The sequence below is a fragment of the Hylobates moloch genome, unplaced genomic scaffold, assembly GCF_009828535.3.
Source record: "Hylobates moloch isolate HMO894 unplaced genomic scaffold, HMol_V3 SCAFFOLD_9, whole genome shotgun sequence".
Taxonomy (NCBI): domain Eukaryota; kingdom Metazoa; phylum Chordata; class Mammalia; order Primates; family Hylobatidae; genus Hylobates; species Hylobates moloch.
The window spans coordinates 81,672,052-81,691,059 of NW_026652284.1; the positions used below are offsets into that span (position 1 = coordinate 81,672,052).

The 19,008-nt window shown below is 43.1% G+C and overlaps 1 non-coding gene across 1 annotated transcript; it reads left to right on the forward strand.

The window, feature by feature from the left end:
• Positions 1-7,569: 7,569 nt before the first annotated feature.
• Positions 7,570-7,631, forward strand: LOC116813973 (U7 small nuclear RNA). Its single transcript, XR_004371085.1, has one exon. It is a non-coding gene; the product is annotated as a U7 small nuclear RNA (small nuclear RNA).
• Positions 7,632-19,008: the final 11,377 nt, after the last annotated feature.

Below are 19,008 nucleotides of genomic sequence, written 5' to 3' on the forward strand. Positions count from 1 at the left end.
CTCAGCACTTTGGGAGGCTGAGGCGGGCGGATCACCTGAGGTCGGGAGTTGGAGACCAACCTGACCAACATGGAGAAACCCTGCCTCTACTAAAAATACAAAAATTAGCTGGGCATGGTGGCACATGCTTTTAATCCCAGCTACTTGGAAGGCTGAGGCAGGAGAATCACTTGAACCTGGGAGATGGAGGTTGCAGTGAGCCGAGATCGTGCCATTGCACTCCAGCCTGGGCTACAAGAGTGAAACTCCATCTCAAAAAAAAAAAAAAAAAAAAGAAGAGAGAGAACTGTGACCTTGGGCACCAAGACAAATACCAAGGAGATCTCACTAGAGAGGGTTCTCTCTCCTTAGCGTGTCTGTCCTCGGTCTACTCGGTCTAGATCCTCAGACTGGCCTCCCTAAGCATTTCGGAGTCTGAGAGCAAACTACCTGCAAGCACTGCCTGAGGAAGACGATGTGACCAGCTGCCTTGGTCAGCATTTCAGATGTGGAAAGACCATCTCCAGCTTACTTGAAAGAGAAACAGGGAAATGCTCAGGGGACAGCTGAGCTGCATCTATCACCACCTCTCACTCTGGCACCCAGGGAGATGGGACCCAGGTGCCCCGAGAAAGACTGACAGAACAAGGTGTGGCAGCTGAAGACCAAGGGCCGGAATCCACCGGGCTCTGAGATCATGGCTCTACTCCCTCATCAGCTTCAGAATCCAAGACCTCCCTTTCCTTTAAGATTCTTGATAAATGCCAGAGCAGAAGCGGGAGAGGCAGGAAGTTCAGGTTCAAGGTCAGAAGAGGTGGTGGTGTGCGATTAGCAGCTCCGGGCCAGTCACCTGAATTTATCTGGAGAGAAAAACAGGGTTGCTCCCTTTCCTAACATGGCAGGGTAGTAGGACAGCCCTTGCTCCCCAGGGGCCCCTGGAAATGAATTCCAGTGGGCCTAGGAGAGGGAAGTGGCCATGTTTCCCTCCACTCTTCAGAGAAGTAAGACAATTCCCCAGCCTAGAGCACTGGCAGAGCATAGGGTGGTTCCTAGTTTGCTGGCGGATCTCTGCTGCCCAGCTGGACTGTGTTTCAATCAGCAACAGAGTCCCAGGAACTGTTTTGCTCTTCTGAATAGCAGAAGCACTTTTCATGCAGCTACAGGACAATTTCCTAACAAGTGCATGATTTCCTGCTTAGATACTTAGAGTGAATAGCTCTCAACCCTGACCGCACATTCAGGTCACCCAGGACAGTTAAAAGCCCCCAGAGCCCGCAACTCACCCGTGATCAGTTATGTCAGCATTCCTGGGGTGGGCCTCGGACGCCAGGGTTAGAAAAGTTCCCCAGGTGATTCTAATGTGCGCCGAAGGTTGGAACCAGCTGTTTAGAATCATTTAGGCCTCTGCTGACATGTCACCTCCCACAAAAAGCCTTTCCCTAACCAGCCAGTTTCAAAGAGCCTGCTTATTTTTTTCTGCTAAGAGATATTACATGACAGAGTTATTTGTGTGTTTGTGTTGTCTGACTGCTCAATTAGAAAGTTCTGCATGGGCAGGGGCATCAGTGAACCGTCTGTGTTGTTTGCCACCATATCCCGGTACCCAGAACTGAGCCGGCAGAGAGGAAGCACGGTCTGAATCGTGGCTGAGCAAATGAATACATGACCAAGAGGCGGTTTTTATACATTTTATGATCCATTCCCAGGCTTGTGGTGGATGAATAATGTTTGTAAGATTGCAGGAGAGTGTGTCAGAATGGAGACTGTCCCTAACTCCAGGCTCTGGGGGGAGAGCACCCTTCTGTTACGGGGTTGTAAAATCCCTCAAAAATCACACTAGATCGCCCCGCAGAGTGCGGTCCACAGCGCCATCTGCTGCTCAAAACATAGAACTGAATTTATTTGTCTAAGATCTGGAAGGGGTGCTTCAAAGTGTCTCCCCTAGAAAAGGAGCCACAGGCAAGCCTCTTCCTGGACACAGTCAACAGTTTGGGTGTACACCATCGTGTGTGTGAGTGTGAGTGTGTGTCTGTTTGTGCATATGTGTGCGTGCTTGTAAACAGAAACAGTGATTGAGATTTACCTAAAGCACAAATGCAAAACCAAATCCAACCACTCTTTTAGGATTGACCCAAGCAGTGAAGAATCTCTGGGTCAGAGCCAGAGAAGTCAAACCTAAGAATCTTGAAATAACTCCAACAAGTAAAAAATGCCCAGCGTTAAATGAGTGGGAGATTCCACTCTCTGTCTCTCCCAACATCTGCTGCTTTAGGACCATACCGAGGTGACCACATAAAGGGCTGTTTGGTGGTCTTTGATCAGTTCCTGGAGCTAAAATGACAAGAGGTCCCAGCTGTTAGAAGAGCTATTCCAAGTACTTAAGCAGGATTCCAAATGCTTACCTTATGTTCATTAAGCTTTAGACTGGTTTGGTATTTTTATGCTGTAACCCAATCTTTAGAATGAAAGCTTCATACTCTCTGTCTGTCTGTGTCTCTCTCTCACACACCCTACACATGTACACATGCAAGATTTAATATATTTGGAAGCTTCTCTTTGACCCTTACAAAAATAATGTGGTCTATTTCAACTTGAAAATATTGGAGAAGTCCAGAAATAATACCTGGAGGAGGTGAGGTTATTTAACCTGGAGAGGAGAAAGTTGATTTAATAAAATCTTCAAGTGAAGAGCAGGTCCTGATTAGGTGGGCATAGGACTAAAAGATGTGTGGGCTACTTACACCATAGGGGCTCCCCTTTATGGAGTTCTATGCAGAAGATACCGTGATATCCTGTGATAAACATGCTGCCCTGAGTGACAGCCAGTCATGCTTAAGAGAGTTCTAAGGTCTACCAAGGACCATTATGCCAAATATGGGCACCAGCTGTTCTCCAAAGTACAGAGGTGAAAACAAAGAAAACTGGCTTACACTATGGCTCGAGGAACTAAACCAAACATCAAGAATTTCTCAACAGTGAATTATTATGTTCTAGACCAAGCCATAGAGAAAACGTATAAATATCCTTTTTATTGGTGACTCATTTCAAGATAGGACACATTCTTATCTGAGATTGCTGGTGTTTGAGATTTTTAGGAATTGGGGCAGTGAATATAAGAAGTGATTTCTGTGGTCATTCAGCAAATATTTAATAAGAACCTGGTCTCTATCAGGCCCGGTCATGGTTCCTGGGGAGAATCCAGGCTTGTGTACGACCTGGTCCTGCCCCTCTGGGAAGATGGGGTGAGGATGGGAGGAGCAGTGAGAAAGATGCAAAGAGACACCAGGTATCCTAGAGAGGTTACTTCTCATGGGGCTGACCAGGCTGTGCTTGAGTTGAGCTTTGGAAGGATGGGTTGGATTTTGTTTCATGGGACAACGGGGAGTGAGGCAAGGCGGGTGCATCCAGGCCAAAGCGACTCTGAGAGAGAAGACCCAGTCTTAGGAATCCACAAGTCAAGTCTGAGGGATGGTAGGTCATTTGGGTTGGAGCAGATGTGTGTAGGGGGCAGTGGTGATAGATAAATAGAGAAAGGTAGTTGTGGGTGACCTCAAATGCCAAACTAAGGAATTTAGACTTTGTTCTGTGAGCAACAGGATGTTAGTTATGACCTTCAAGATGCCAGCGGCCTAAAGAAATTGTGTGTTCTGAGCCTATGGTTTACGCTGCTGGGAGTCACAGGGATTCCCCCCTGAGTCCTAGAAAATCTGGGAACAGCTAAGGGGAAGATTGCTGGTTCCTTTTTCAGAAGAAAATGTAGTTATTCCACGGAAGATGCCAAGTTCCACCAAACATGCTTGAAACGCCACTCAGGGGATGTAACCTAAACAGCATCACCTTACAGTAGCATCAGTAGACTTCCACCTTATCGTGTTTATAAGTCATAACCTTATCCAGACAATAGCCCGGCTATTCTACAGACTAAGAGGTGTACAAACCTCTAGCTGTTTTTCCAGGAGGAATACCCTTGCTTGGTAATTTTGAGCATTCATCTCAGAATAATTTGAGTGTGCTTTATCTCCTTTATTTTAGATTTTTACCTGCACGGTGTTCATTCCTTATGATTGGCCTAGTGTTATTTGAAGGCCTTTTGAACACTGAAATCTTTCTGGTATTTCTGGGATAAGAGAAGCAAAGTGATTAAAGTTGAACTCTTGAGTCGAACTTCCTGAAAACATATTGACCGTAGGCAAATTACTCACTCTCTCTAGGCCTCAATTTCCTCATCTGTAAAATGGGGATAGCAATGGTACTTACTACCTAATTGGGTTGTGAGGGCCAAGTGGTGTGATACCTGTAAGATGATTAGAAGAGCATCCAACACTAACGCATACTGGAAGCCAAGTACGTGCTATTTCCATCACTTTACTTTCTGTACTTGGGTCAAAGTTGGCCTCTGTTAACACCACATCTGGCTCTTGGCTGGCTTAGTCTCTGATTCTTGTAACAAGAGCCCTTTCTTTCCTGGCCCTGCCACCTCCTAGACCTCAGGTCCTGCCCTCCCCCTTTGCCCTCCAGACTCAACGGCACCGAAATCTGCTTCCCAGACATGTTGTGCCCCTTCCTGTGTCAATGGCTCTGCACACAGTGTTTCTGGGGCTTTCTACATCTCCTCTCCATTCTTTAAACCCAGCACAGGGGTCATCTGCCCCAAGAAGACTCCCCTGCTGTCCACACTGGCTCCCGTCATGCCCCTGCCCACCCCAAGGAGAGCAAGCGCCTGCCTTCTGTGACGGCTGGACCTGCTCATATTTCTGTCTCTGTGTCCACTGCCCTGGTGGGTAGTTACTCGTTCACAGGCTTTTCTCCCTCGCTGTGCTGCAGGCCCCTGAAGACCAAGACCTTGTCTTACTCATGTGTGTAACACCAGGCATGTGACACCAGGCATTGTGACACCAGGCACGACGTGAGCCAGAGCAGGGGCCGAGTGAGGGTTTGCTCAGTTGAACTAAGTGGGGCTGAGAAGATTCAAGAGCCTGCTTGGAAGTGCCAGGTGTGTAACAGATGCTGTCTGGTGCTTTGTGGGAACACACTACCTCAATGAGTAGCATTCCATAGAGCTCAAGGTCTAGTTAGGGAGTCCATAGGCTGTAGGTGACAAAGGCCAAAGGGAGTCAAAGAACAAAATAATGGAGAGATGGTAAATATCAAGTCCAAGAGCTGAGGATGGGATGGGGTGAATTTGAGTCTAGAGATAAGGGAAGCAAAAGACCCAGATTTGAGGAAGGAAGGGGGAGGGTGAGGCAGGGTGGGCAGGGAAAGGCAGGGGCTCAGGCATTCCAGGCTGAGGGCAGGCCTTGGAGAGCCTTGCATGTCTCAGAGATGCACCTTCATGCCCTGGGTGGGGCAATAGTCTGCGAGAAGGGCCTGATGAGGGAGAAGCTTCGAGGTAAGAACTAAGTGGGGAAAACCATAGATTCCTGGCCAAGGGACCTTCGTAATACATGACTTATTCTGCTGGTTTTTAGGTTCTTTTAATATGAGGCTTTAATACTTTTCTTGTGGAATGAATAAGCAACGGAGGAAGCCAGATGTGGAAGAAGGAAGATGAGCTGTGGACTTAGTCACCTGGGTTTGAATCTTGGAGTCACTACCTGCTGGTTCTGTGATATAAGCATGTTCCCAATCTTCTATAAGCCTCAGAGTCCTCATCTGTGAACTGGGGATGACACATGCTTCATTTTGGGGTGGGGTCAGCTTTATTTAGGTATAATTTATATACAGTAAACATTCACCAATTTTAAGTGTTCCCAATTAAGTGATTTTTAGAAATTAGGTATGTTGCTGTGTAACTACCACCACAGTAAAGATGTTAAATTTTTACATCACCCTCAAAAATGTCCTTATGTCCCTTGCAGTCAATCCCCTTCTCCCACTCCTGGCCCCTAGCAACCAAAGGTCTGCTTTCCATTACCATCATCTTGCCATTTCTAGACTTTCATACACATGGAACCATGCTGTTATAATCGTTATGCCAACCTTTTTTTTTTTTAACTTCGCATGATGCTTTTGAAATTCACCTATGTTGTTGCTATTATTAAGAGTTCTTTCTTTTTTGCTGAGTAGTTTTCTATTTTATGAATATCATACAATATATGATTTTCTGTTCATCCAATGGTGGACATTTAGGTTGGTGTCAGTTTTTACCTACTATAAATAAAGCTGCTATGAGTATTGGTGCATAAGTCTTTGGGCAGATGAATATTTTCATTTCTTTTGGATAAATACTTGGAAGTCAAAGTGCAGGGCATATGGCAGCCTTTATTTAAAAAACTACGGATCTATTTTTCAAAATGGCTACACCATTTTACATTCTTCCCAGCACAGCCTGAGAGTGCCAGTTCTCCAGATCCTCGCCAACATTTGATATTACGTGTCTTCTAAAATTGTAGCTATTCTAGTGACTGTACAGTGGTAATTTATTGTAGTTTTAATTTTCATGTTTTTCTGATAACATTTTTTAATGTAGGTAGTGGCAATTCATATCTTCTGTGGTGTAGTGTCTGTTCAGTTTGCCAATTTTTTACCTAAATTGATTGGTTTATTTTCTTAATATTTTCGAGTGGTAAAGGTTTATTATATATGATTGATCCTTGAACAATGGGTTAGGGGCACTGACACCCCCCCACTCCTGCAGTTGAAAATCCATATATAACTTTTGACACCCCCAAAACTTAACTAATAACCTACTGTTAACTGGAAGCCTTACCGCTAACATAAACAATCGATTTACACATATTTTGTATATTATACGTATTATATACTGTGTTCTTACAATAAAGCTAGCTAGAGAAAAGAAAGTGTTATTAGGAAAATCATAAAGAAGATAAAATACATTTACACTACTGTACTGTATTTATCGATACCGTAAGTTTCTATTGTCTGTTTACAAGATGAATCCACTGTCTAAAGTGGCAACTGCAGCTACAAACCTCAATCTATGGTAACATCAAGAAACTCAATCTTTTCCTGTACTGACATGACTTTTCCTGCTTCTTGGGAGCACTTCCAGCATCACTGGTGGCACTTCCTACTGGTCCCATGGTGTTATTCAAGGATTACAGTATTACAATAAACAATGAAAAATACCTGAGAACAAACAAAGATCACTTTTTATTTGGATGTGCAGCTTACTGGAGAGACGGACTGCCCACATGGAGATGAATAGCTTACATGGCATGTTAAGTGGATATTCTTAAAATGTAAGCTTCACCACAATAACAGCAGGAGGTGCCTATGAAGTTATTACGGTACCACAGGATGTACAGTTAATTTTATGCAGTTCTGATTTAATGCTGCATCTTTATGTTTGTTTCCATTTCTTTTGACTGTGAATGGTGCCATGTACAGTCCATGTTTGTGTGTGTGTAAGTTTTGTTAACTTTTAACTTTATATGAAAGATTTGTGTATATTTTACAGTAGTCAATGATAAAATAGACTAGTATCTACATACATTTTATGCATTGATGACATACCTAACTTCTTCTTAATTTTGATATTTCTAGGCTGCACAGTTCATCTTTGCATTTTTTCAAATTATTGCAAGTCTACAAAAAGTTTTCCAATATATGTATTGAAAAATATCCATGTAGTGTTACAGCTCTTTTAGAATTTGTCTAGCAGGTTTTCCAGTATTCACTGGAAAGCTCCTAAAAAAATGAAAGAAAGAAAGAAAAGAAAGAAAGGAAGATAGGAAGGAAGGAAAGAGAGAGAGAGAAAGAAGGAAAGAAAGAAAGAGAGAGAGAGAAAGAAAGAAAGAAAGAAGAAAGAAAGAAAGAAAGAAAGAAAAGAAAGAAAGAAAGAAAGAAAGAAAAGAAAAAGATCCTCTAGCCTCAGCCTCCCAAGTAGCTAGGCTTAGAGTTATGAGCTGCCATATCTGGCAAACTTTTTTTAAAAAGTTTCAAAAAATACTTTTTAAAATTAAATTTCTCTCTGCATTTCATTTTGCGTAATTTCTATTGTTTTGTCTTTTTTCTATTCTTTTGTCTCCTTTTTGTAGAGATGGGGCCTTGTTATGTTACCCAGGCTAGTCTCAAACTCCTGGCCTCAAGTGATCTTCAAGGTGTTGGGATTACAGGCATGAGCCACCTTGCTTGGCCTCTTTCCATTTTTAAACAGTGTCTTTTGAAGAACTAAAGTTATTAATTTTGATGAAGTCCAATTTATTAATTTTTTTCTTTTGTACTTCAGCCTTCTTATGTTTGATTTGAGAAACCTTTCCCAAGCCTAAGTCACAGAGATTTTCTTGTGTTCTCTTCTGAAAGTTGTATGATGTTATGTCTTACCCTTAGCTCTATGTTTCATTCAGAGTTAGTCTTTCTGTATGGTCTGAGATAAGGGTCAAGATTTATTTTCTTACATATGGATCTTTTGGATAACTAAGTGTTCCAGGACCGTGTGTTGAAAAGATTATTCTTTCCTTACTTAGTTACCTTGGACTTTTAATTACTTTGGTCTTTTTTTTTTTTTTTTTGTCAAAAGCCAATTCGCCACTTATGAATGAGACTATCTCTGGACTCTCTGCTCCATTGACCTATGTGATTGTCTTTACACAAATACCACTCTCTCCATTGCTGTATAGTTCTATTGTATGTACTGAAATCAAATAATATAACTCATTCCACACTAACCTTCTTTTTCAAAATTGCTTTACATGTTTTAGGTCCTTTGCATTTTCACATACATTCTAGACCTAGTTTGTCAATTTCTAAAAAAAGCCTGGGGTTTTGATTGGAACTATATTGAACCTATATATCAATTTGGGGAGAACGGACAGATAACAATATTGAGCTTCCTGACCCATGAATAGGACATATCTCCCTTTCTTTAATTTCCCTCAGCAATGCTTTTTGGTTTTTAGTGTATGTCTTGTACATATTTTATAAGATTTAACCAAGGGATTTAATACCTCTCTCTGCTCTTCATATGGCATTCCATGTACATGTGTTTATTACATGTAAATGTAATTGTTATTACAAGTAATGACATGTAAATGTAATTGCAGTTACAAGGTCATTTTATATTGTCTTACAGGTCACTGATACTCAGCTCTTATTATTTGTGTTTGTTTGGTTTTTGAGACAGGGTCTTGTTCTGTCACCCAGGCTACAGCACAGTGGCCCAGTCAGGGCTCACTGCAGCCTTGACCTCCCCGACTCAATCAACCCACCTGCCTCAGCCTCCTGAGTAGCTGGGACTACAGGCGCACATCACCACACCCAGCTAATTTTTGTATTTTTTTTTTTTTTTTTTGAAGAGATGAGGTTTTGCTATGTTGCCCAGGCTGGTTTCCAACTCCTGGGCTCAAGTGATCTGCCTGCCTTGGCCTCCTAAAGTGCTGAGATTATAGGCCTGAGCCACCGTGCCCAGCTCTTATATACTTTTTAAAATCGTATTTCTCTCTGGGTTTCATTTTGTGTAATTTCTATTTACTGTCTTTAAAGACACTAATATTTACTTCTCCAGTGTCTAATCTGCTATTAATCCAAGCCAGTGTTTTTTCTTTTCTGATAATATATTTTTCATCTATAAGAAGTTCCATTTATGTCCTTTATATGTATTTAATTTCTCTCCTTATGATGTTCAGATTTTCCTCTAACTTTTTGAACATATGAAGTATATTTATAATATCTCATTTAACATCCATGTGTGCTAATTTAATTCTATGTCTGTTTCATTTGGTTGTTTTTTCCTTTTGTCTATGGGTTGTATTTTCCTGCTTCTTTTCATGCCTGATAATTTTTGACTGGATGCTAGACAATGAGAATTTTACATTGTTAAATGCTCAGTATTTTTAAACTATTATTTAAATCTTGCTGGGCTCTGTTCTGAGATGCAGTTATTTGGAAATAGTTTGAACCTTTCAAGTCTTGCTTTTAAGCTTTGTTAGGAAGGGAAGTTCAGAACAATCTTTAGGACTTCTTGATTTATTTGGTCCCACTATGAAGCAATACCCTTCTTACGGGTGCAATGCTCTATGTATCTGGAGGTTTTTCCACTCAGGCTAGTGCATATAAACTATTCTAGTCTCTGTGAGCTGTTGGAATTGTTCCACCTACATCTTTTCAGTGATTCTTTCCCCATTCTCAGTGGTCTCCTTCCCTGCGTATGGAGATCAGTACAGCACAACCATACATACAAGGGGATCTCTCTGAAGAACTCCGGCCTGTTCTTTCTCTCTCTCACTCCTTGTTTTGAGGGAAAACCCTGTTTTTTTCTTTCTACTCTCTTGCACAGTCACTCAACACAGTGTTTCTGACATCAGATGTGTGGGGATTTCTCCCCATATATCAAGCGATTATCCAGTAAACATCAACTAAGTGTCCAATAATTCAATTCAATTCTGACTCTATGTACCTGGAGATAGTATCAAATCCCACAGGTGAAGAGCTTAGTCCCATAAGACTGCTGGTCCCTGCCCCCACTTCAGATGCCCGTAGCAAGCCCCAGGTTGTGACCTGTGCTTCCAACTGACTGGCTATAGATCAGGGTTCCCATGACCCCCTCTTTGGGTTCAATTAATTTGCTATAGTGGCTCAACAGAACTCAGAGAAACACTTCACTTACATTTACACATTTGTTATAAAGAATATTACAAGCCAGGCATGGTGGCTCATGCCTGTAATCCCAGCACTTTGAGAGGCCAAGGCAGGCAGATCATGAGGTCAAGAGATCGAGACCATCCTGGCCAACATGGTGAAACCCCGTCTCTACTAAAAATACAAAAATTAGCTGGGCGTGGTGGTGTGGTGGCTCTGTGAGGAGCCTCAGCTACTCAGGAGGCTGAGGCAGGAGAATTGCTTGAACCTGGGAGGCAGAGGTTGCAGTGAGCCAAGACTGCACCACTGCACTCCAGCCTGGCGACAGAGTGAGACTCCTCTAAAAAACAAAAAAGAATATTACAAAGGATACAGACAAATAACAGATGGAAGAGATGCACGAGACAAAATATGGAGGGAGGAAGGGGAGTGCCACCCTCCAGGCACCTCCATGTGTTCAGCAATCCAGAAGCTCTCCAAATTCCATCACTGTGGGTTTTTATGGAGGTTTCATTACATAGGCATGATTGATTCCCTCATTGGCTATTGGTGATCAACTCAACCTCCAACCTCTTCACCCTTGCCAGAGGTTGGGGGATGGAACTGAAAGTTTCAACCCTCTGTTTACGTGGTTGGTTTCCCTAGCAACAAGCTTCCATCCTCAGGCTATCCAGGAGCCCACCAAGAATTGCCTAATCAGAACAAAAGTTGCTTCTACCACTCCGGAAATTCCAAGGGATTTAGGAGCTCTATGTCAGACATTCTTATCACTTAGGAAACTGCAAAGGTCCCAGGTTTTCTATGTCAGGAACTGGGGCCAAAGACCAAATTTTAGAACAAAAGACTCTCCTAGCACCACCATCTACAAGGGTTTCAGGAGCACTATGTCAGGAACTGGAGGCAGAGATCAAATATGTATATTTCTTGTTATTTCACAATGTCACACTGTCATTTTTCCTACAAATTTTAGTCACCTTTGTCTTTCTTTACTAGGAATTGAGTTTCTTCAACTCAGGGGACCACCGGGCTGTGTCTGGGGCCACCTTTCTTACCCTGTATCCTGTAAACTTGCTCCAAGTCCTGAGCTAAGGCACTCATAGGACTCACCTTGTTTGTTTTCCTTTTCTCAGTGATCACCTATATGGCCAGGTTTTAATGTCTGAAGAACATTGTTTTGTATAGTTCGTCCATTTTTTCAGTTGGTTAAGATAGGAAGGTAACTCTGGTCCCTAGCTGACAGCAAAAATCCTATATTTTGTCATTTGTATTAAGCCTGGTGACGTGCTGGGTACCTGAAGTACACGGCCCAGCACCTGGCACTGGAATAGCGATCAGCTCCTTTACTCCTCCTCGTTGTGAAATGGCACAGGAGCCCAGTCATTTGACATGGTACCAGAAATGATTAGTTAGAAGACCATTCAGGAACTGTGCGTGAAATATGTAACTCAATTACAAAATATATAACTAACTCAATCACAAAATATAAAACTCAGTGGGTATGTTGAGCACCCATTGATGGCAGGTGCTGTTCTAAAGCACAATTTTTGCCAACAGCAGCGATTTCAGGGCTGTTGGCATTCTTTATCTCCTGAGACTCTCCTTAGATTTCCTTATGAGAAACCGGGGTTTGACGATGAGGTAGGGTACTTCCTGGTGAGATTTACTGCTAAAGACTTTGCCAGAGGAGATTTCTTCTAATGATCAGGCCCCTCAGTAAAATGTATCTTCTATATTTCTAATTATAATTGACCAAGGAAAAAAGTCCAAATCAATTTTTATGGACAGTGAAGCCTCCACTGTCCTAAGTTGGTGTCTGCCTTTTCTGTCTCCCTGAATTCTACCTCCCTTCCAGAATGCCTGGTCCAGTCTGTGTGCTCCCGGGAGGTGATGGGTAACACTGTTAAACACTCGGTGCTTCAGTTTCCTGCTGTATAAAGTGAGGACAGTGATAGGACGGATTTCATGGGGTCGCTGGGAGAATTCAGTGACTTACTAAGTGTAAAGAACTAAGGACTGCAGCTGGCATGCAGTAAGCCTTCAACTAATGCTTGCTATGATTACTGCTATTGTCATTATTGCTGCATTGCTGTTTTGTTAATTGTTATTTTTATGTTACATAATGAGAGCAGGATGCACTGAAATGGCTTCTTATTTTTACTAGGCTGTGATGTTCTCGAGGGCAGGGTCTGGACTTTATCACCGTCTCCACCCCATCCATGGAAGCAGTGTGGTGTGATAGTTAAAGCCTGGCTTTTCCTGTAAAGAGCCAGATAGTAAATATTTTAGGCTTTGTGGACCATATGGTCTCTCTGTCCTTATAGCACAAAGACAGCCATAGATAATATGAACAGGTATAGCTATATTCCCGTAAAGTTGTGTCTATAAAAACAAGTAGTGCAATGGAGTTGGCCCATGGGCCATACCTTGCAGACTGCTGCTTAAAAGTGCCGCTCTGGAACCAAACTACCTGGGTTTAAATTCCAGCTCTGTTGCTTTGTGACTTAGAGTTACTCAATCTCTCCATAATTCAGTTTCTCATTTGTACATTGGGGGTGAAATGAAGTAAAGTATATAAAGCACTTGGAACTTCGCCTGGTAGATAGATAATAATAAGCTCTGTGTGTGTGTGTGTGTGTGTGTGTACACGTGTATGTGATTATATATATTTTATATGTATATATATGAGATACATATTTTTCTTTTCTTTTTTTTTTTTTTTTTTTTGAGACAGACTCTCACTCTGTCGCCCAGTGCAGTGGCATATCTCAGCTCACTGCAACCTCCGCCTCCTGGGATTACAAGCGTGAGCCACCAAGCCTGACCTATATATTTCATATATATATATATATATATACACACACACACACACACACACACATATGAATAAGATAGGTTAACTTATTGAGCAACTATCTCTCTGTCAGGCATTCCAGTAATAATCATTTACTGGACAAAGCCTAATTGTTAGTGGAGTTTCTAATAGACAGTAGTGCTTACTAAATATTGCCTAAGTGGTGAACAGATAACTGCACTTTTCTCACTTAAATTTTACTCATCCTTCAAGTTCATGGTTGAGTTCTCTTCCTTTAGGCGTCCTCCTCGGCAGCCCAGGCTCAGCCTATCTCTTCCTCTCTCCCTTCATGCAGTTCACTGGGCATCACACTTGGCAGCCTTGGGTTCTCCAGAGCACTTTCCACCATCCCGCTTGTCACCACCTGCTTTCCATGTTGATGTTATTCACGGACTGTCTCCCTCAGTAGAATGTGAGCTCCTTACCGTGGTTTGTCCAGTACCTAGGACAGTGCCTGTCAGGTGCTCAGTAATTGTTTATTGATTAATGAATGAATGAATGAACGAATGAATGAATCCTTTCTATTGTTGCACCCTGTTGTTTTCATCATTTAACATTTCTCTGTGTGTGCTTTATCTTCCAAACTACAGACTAAGTTTTTTTAAAGTTACCTCTCTGATCAGCATTTCAGGATTACTGTGAAGATCAAATTAAATTACATGTGGCAGTGTCTAGCTCGGAGTTTGGTGTGTATTGATGTCAATTGCATATTCCTAATTCATACTTTCTTCTCTTCATTTCATAAATATTTGTTTTCCAGGTATCACAGAAAGAATCGAAAGGCAAGGTTGTCAGACAGATATGGCAGCTAAGACACCAACTAAGGAATGTTATCAATGTAGCTCCGTGAAATTGCCATATTTTAAATCCTGCAGTTCTGCAGTAAAGTGGTGGTATTTTTGTCACAGCCCACATCAAAGCCCAGATGGCGTGAGGGAGGGATGGAAATGGGGCTCCATAACCCCTAGGAACTCTGAAGATTTCATCTCCTAAGTGGTATTGTCCATCTGTTTCTGCAACTTCCTTAGCAACTTGACAAGTAAATCCTTAAATAGTAACTGCCAGCAGTATTGCAGTTCTTTGTCTTTCTGACTAGGTATGAAAGCCAAGAAGGCAGCCCTTTGTAAATGGTGTCACTGTTTGAAATGTTTGTGGGGCTGCTTGCTCTTCTAGATCCACATGGCCTTTCAGTTTGTCTCCACGGGGAGGTCTATGCTTGGCCATGATCAGCTGACACTCACAAATCCTGTGTCTGGACATCTGTCACTCCTGCCAGTCCAGCATCCCTTTCTTGAAGTAGCAGCTACCTGATTTTCCTTGGGACCCCTCTGAATCTCAGACTCAGAAGGCTAGGGTGGGCTCGGCACAGTAGCTCGCGCTTGTAATCCTAGCACTTTGGGAGGCCGAGGCTGGCAGATCACCAGGGCAGGAGTTCAAAACCAGCCTGGCCAACACGGTGAAACCCTGTCTCAAATAAAAGTACAAAAAAAATTAGCTGGGCATGGTGGTGGGCAGCTGTAATCCCAGCTACTCAGAAGGCTGAGGCAGGAGAATTGCTTGAACCCAGGAGGTGGAGGTCGCAGTGAGCCGAGATCGTGCCATTACACCCCAGCCTGGGCAACAGAGTGAGACTCTGTCTCAAAAAAAAAAAAAAAAAAAAAAAAAGAAGGCTAGGGTGAAGATGTTGCCCTTTGAATAATTATTTATTTAGGGAACCATCCTGAGAATATGTCTCCTTTTAAAAGAAATGTGTGAAAATGTTTGTTCTCACAACTTCGATCTTCTGGATAGTTCTGTCTTTGAAGAGGTTTTTTTACTGCTGTTGTTTTTCTTAAATACAGAGAAACATTTTGTTAGACATTGTGGTTTGATTGAGAGTCGGCTGGCCAGGCCTGCAGAGATTATGAGTATGTTCAGACATCAAATAGATTTCTTGTCTTAGATGATGTTTTTCAAATCAGAGCTTTGTGGTTTTACTTTATGATTTTTTTCAGATGACTCTGGTTACGGTCACCACCAGAGTGCGCAGTGCTGTTTATTATTCAACTCCCCAGGAGCCAGAATCCAGATGCTGGGAAATGTGAATGTTCCAACATGGCTGACCGTCATGGAATGAGATCAGCAGATGGAAACAGGAGCCTTCATCTTCTTCATCTTGGTCCTGAGGCTCCATCACTCAGGTTTCCAGGACACATTAAGCCCAGGTATAAAAACGACATTGCCCAGATTTTTCAGTCTTCATTTCAAAAGTGTCCCTTTGTCTCCATCTGTATCTGGTTGGTCAGCTGTCTTGATTTTTGCATTGGGATCCAAAGTTACTACAAAACCAGCGCACCTGGTTTAATATCTTCATTACCTGAATTCTTGGGTCCTCTGCCCACCTCCTTTCTCCTTCACAAGTTCCTCTTGTTCTTCCTGCCTCTGGAATATGGGTCTTGGCTTTCAGCCATTCCCATGGCAAACTAACCCTTCAATTGAAGAAATTAACCCTTCAATCCACTGTAGTGGACAATGTTAGTGCTTCTTAAAAATTCTTTTTTTTTTTTTTTGTTTTTTGAGACAGTATTTTGCTCTTGTTGCCCAGGCTGGAGTGCAATGGTTGCTCACTGCAACCTCTGCCTCCCGGGTTCAAGTGATTCTCCTGCCTCACTCAGCCTCTTGAGTAGCTGGGATTACAGGCACGTGCCACCACGCCCAGCTAATTTTGTATTTTTAGTAGAGATGGGGTTTCTCCATGTTGGTCAGGCTGGTCTCAAACTCCCGACCTCAGGTGATCCGCCTGCCTTGGCCTCCCAAAGTGCTGGGATTACAGGCATGAGCCACCGTGCCCAGCCCTAAAAATTCTTTTACTGTGTTTTTAACCACACAAAGATACACACAGTTCTAGAGGTGACTAGCAGTTTCCATTTCTCCCTCCACAGCCCTGAGACCATTAACTGATGACTGTCAGCCCAGGAGCATGAAAGCCCAGCTCAGACTGGGGTGACTCTGAGGCATTTTTTACCCACAGTTTCCCAGGGGAGTGAGGCCGAGGCTTCCCTTTGCAAGCCTGTTGCCTAGATCTCACCTTGCTTCATGTTATGGGGTGCTATGTATCTAACCCAAATCTCCATGTTGAAGTCTTAACCTCCCCTACCTTAGAATGTGAACTCATTTGGAAATAGGGTTGTTGCAGATATAATTACTTAAATCAAGATGAAGTCATACTGGAGTAGATGGGTCTGTAATCCAATAGGGCTGGAGTCTTTATCGAAAGAGGACATTTGGACACAGACACATACACAGAGAGGACACTCTGTGAAGATGAAGGCAGAGATTGGAGTGATGCATCTGCCAGCTGGGGAATACTGAAGTCTGCCAGGAGCCACCAGCAGCCAGGAGAGGGACAGGGTGCAAATTCTCCTTCACAGCCCTCAGAAGGAACCAACCCTGCTGACGCCTTCATCTTGGACTTTCAACAATGTGATTCTGTTGTGTAAGCCATCCAATTTGTACTGCGTTGTCATGGCAGCTCTTGGAAACCAATACACTGAGCTCCCTCCATTTACCTCCCATGCTCTTCACTCCTTCGGGAGGACTTCTGTGATAAACCACTTGTACATGAATCCTCAACTTATGGCCTTACTCCTGAGAACCTGAACTCAAACAGGTGTCAGGTGTCCCTCACCAGCCTGGTCTCTCCTGTGCTACAGACCTCAGTATCCACTGCTGACTGGACACCTCTACCTGGATGTCCCACAGATACTTCAAACTCGATATAACAAAACCAGGCTTGTCACTTCTAAAGTATCTGTGTTCCCAGTTCTGCTCCTCTAAGGCATAATGGCACCATCAAGCTTCAGATGGCTCCTACTAGAAGCCCAGAAAGCTACCCCTGCCTCCTTTCCCTCCCTCACTCCCTTGGAGACCATCATTGTCTAAAGCCTGCCAGGTTTCCTCTAAGCTCCCAGATCTGTCCTCCCAACTCGGATCCTACCTGCTCCTGCCCTGGCCAGATGTTCATTTGTGTCCCTTGAACAATTTCACTAGTTTTCTAGTCCCCGATCTTCCCTTTTCTATGCCCCATATGACTGCCAGAAGGTTTTCGTGACACAACCCAACGATGTTATTCTTCCTCTTAAAGCCCATCAGTGGCTGCCTGTCACTAACAGATAAGATCCAAACTCCTTGGCATGGTGAGCCTAGACCTTGCCCCACATGGCACCTTCCTCACAGACCTCGCTGAGCCATCTGGAGTTCCCCAGGCATGCCCTGCTCTCTCCTGCTTTTTGTCTTTGTTCAGGTCTGGGTCTCCTCCTTTCCTCATTCCCTGGCTGGATAACTCTCGCTTGCCCTCTAAATCTCTCCTGAAGCTCTGCTCCATGAAGACTCCCAGCCACTCTGCACACCAACATCCCTGTGAGCCCTGGATGCCTTGGCCACACTCCAGGGTGTCGTCTGTCCATCACTCTGGATTGTAATTGTCTGTGCTTCCCATTGGACCAGGGGCTCTGTGAGGAGCAAAGGAAAGCACACCACAAGAGCCAGAGGGAGAGAGCTGGGCAGAACTCTGGAGGGAGCCTTTCCAAGGCCTGCTTTTAGTGGAAGCTACAAAACCTCCTGGGAGGAGACCGAATTCCATGTTGGTGTTGCACTATTGCTTTAAAGGTGACTTAAGCTCTTTGTTAGGAAACCAATGGTGTTTTCTTTGATGCCATGTTCCTGAAAATTACTAGTCTAAGATTAACCTTATCATCACCTGTCTCTCCTTTCCCCTATTAGTGCCACCCTTTGCCTGGGACCAGCAGACAATTGTGCCCATTATTTTCTGGTTCTAAGGAAGGATAAACTTCCTTCTAAGGCTTCAGGGATGACAAATGCCTTCTTGGGTAAGTGAGGAGGCTGAAATCAAAACTCAAGAAGACGGAATTATGCCTAACTTTAGGCCTATCAGTCTTTTCATTTTCTGCCTCTTGTCTATTGTTTTAATTTAAAGATTTCCCCTCTTTTAAAGAAATAAGAAGTCATCTGTATTTTGAGTACTAGTTTAATATACAAATAATGAGTATCTTCAATGCTTTACTTATTTAAAAGGCATTTTATTTTTATCCTCACAAAGTTTACACTAAAAATCTGTGCTCTGTGATTCTCTTACATGATAGTAATTTATTTGGCAGGCATTTACTAAGCACCTACTATGCGCCAAGGACTGGACTAGGTTCTGGGAATGCAAAAGTGATTTAGAATGAAGTATGTTCTCTGATGCAGAGACACTTAACAAGAGCATGATGTGATTGGCAGATGGCTAGTTATTCCTCAATCTCCCTTCTCTCATTCTTCATAGTAGTGGAGTTTTCTCAGCCCCTTTGGACATCTGTGGCAGATAGTGAGAGAAGGATGAGACCTTGAGAGACCAGGAGAAAAGAGCAAGGATGGAGCGTGGGAGTAGGAGTGGGGACAGTTGCCAGGAGTAGAGAGGAAGGAATCTTTGCAGCAACATGTGACCTGCACTTTAGGTCTGCAGGGCCTGCCCTTTAGACCCACTCCATAAATGTTGATTTCAGTTTCTTTTACAATTCCAGATTTTATGCTTATGAAAAGTCATATGGCAAGGTTGCTTGGTCAAATACTCATGAGAATGACCCATAGACCCAATTTGT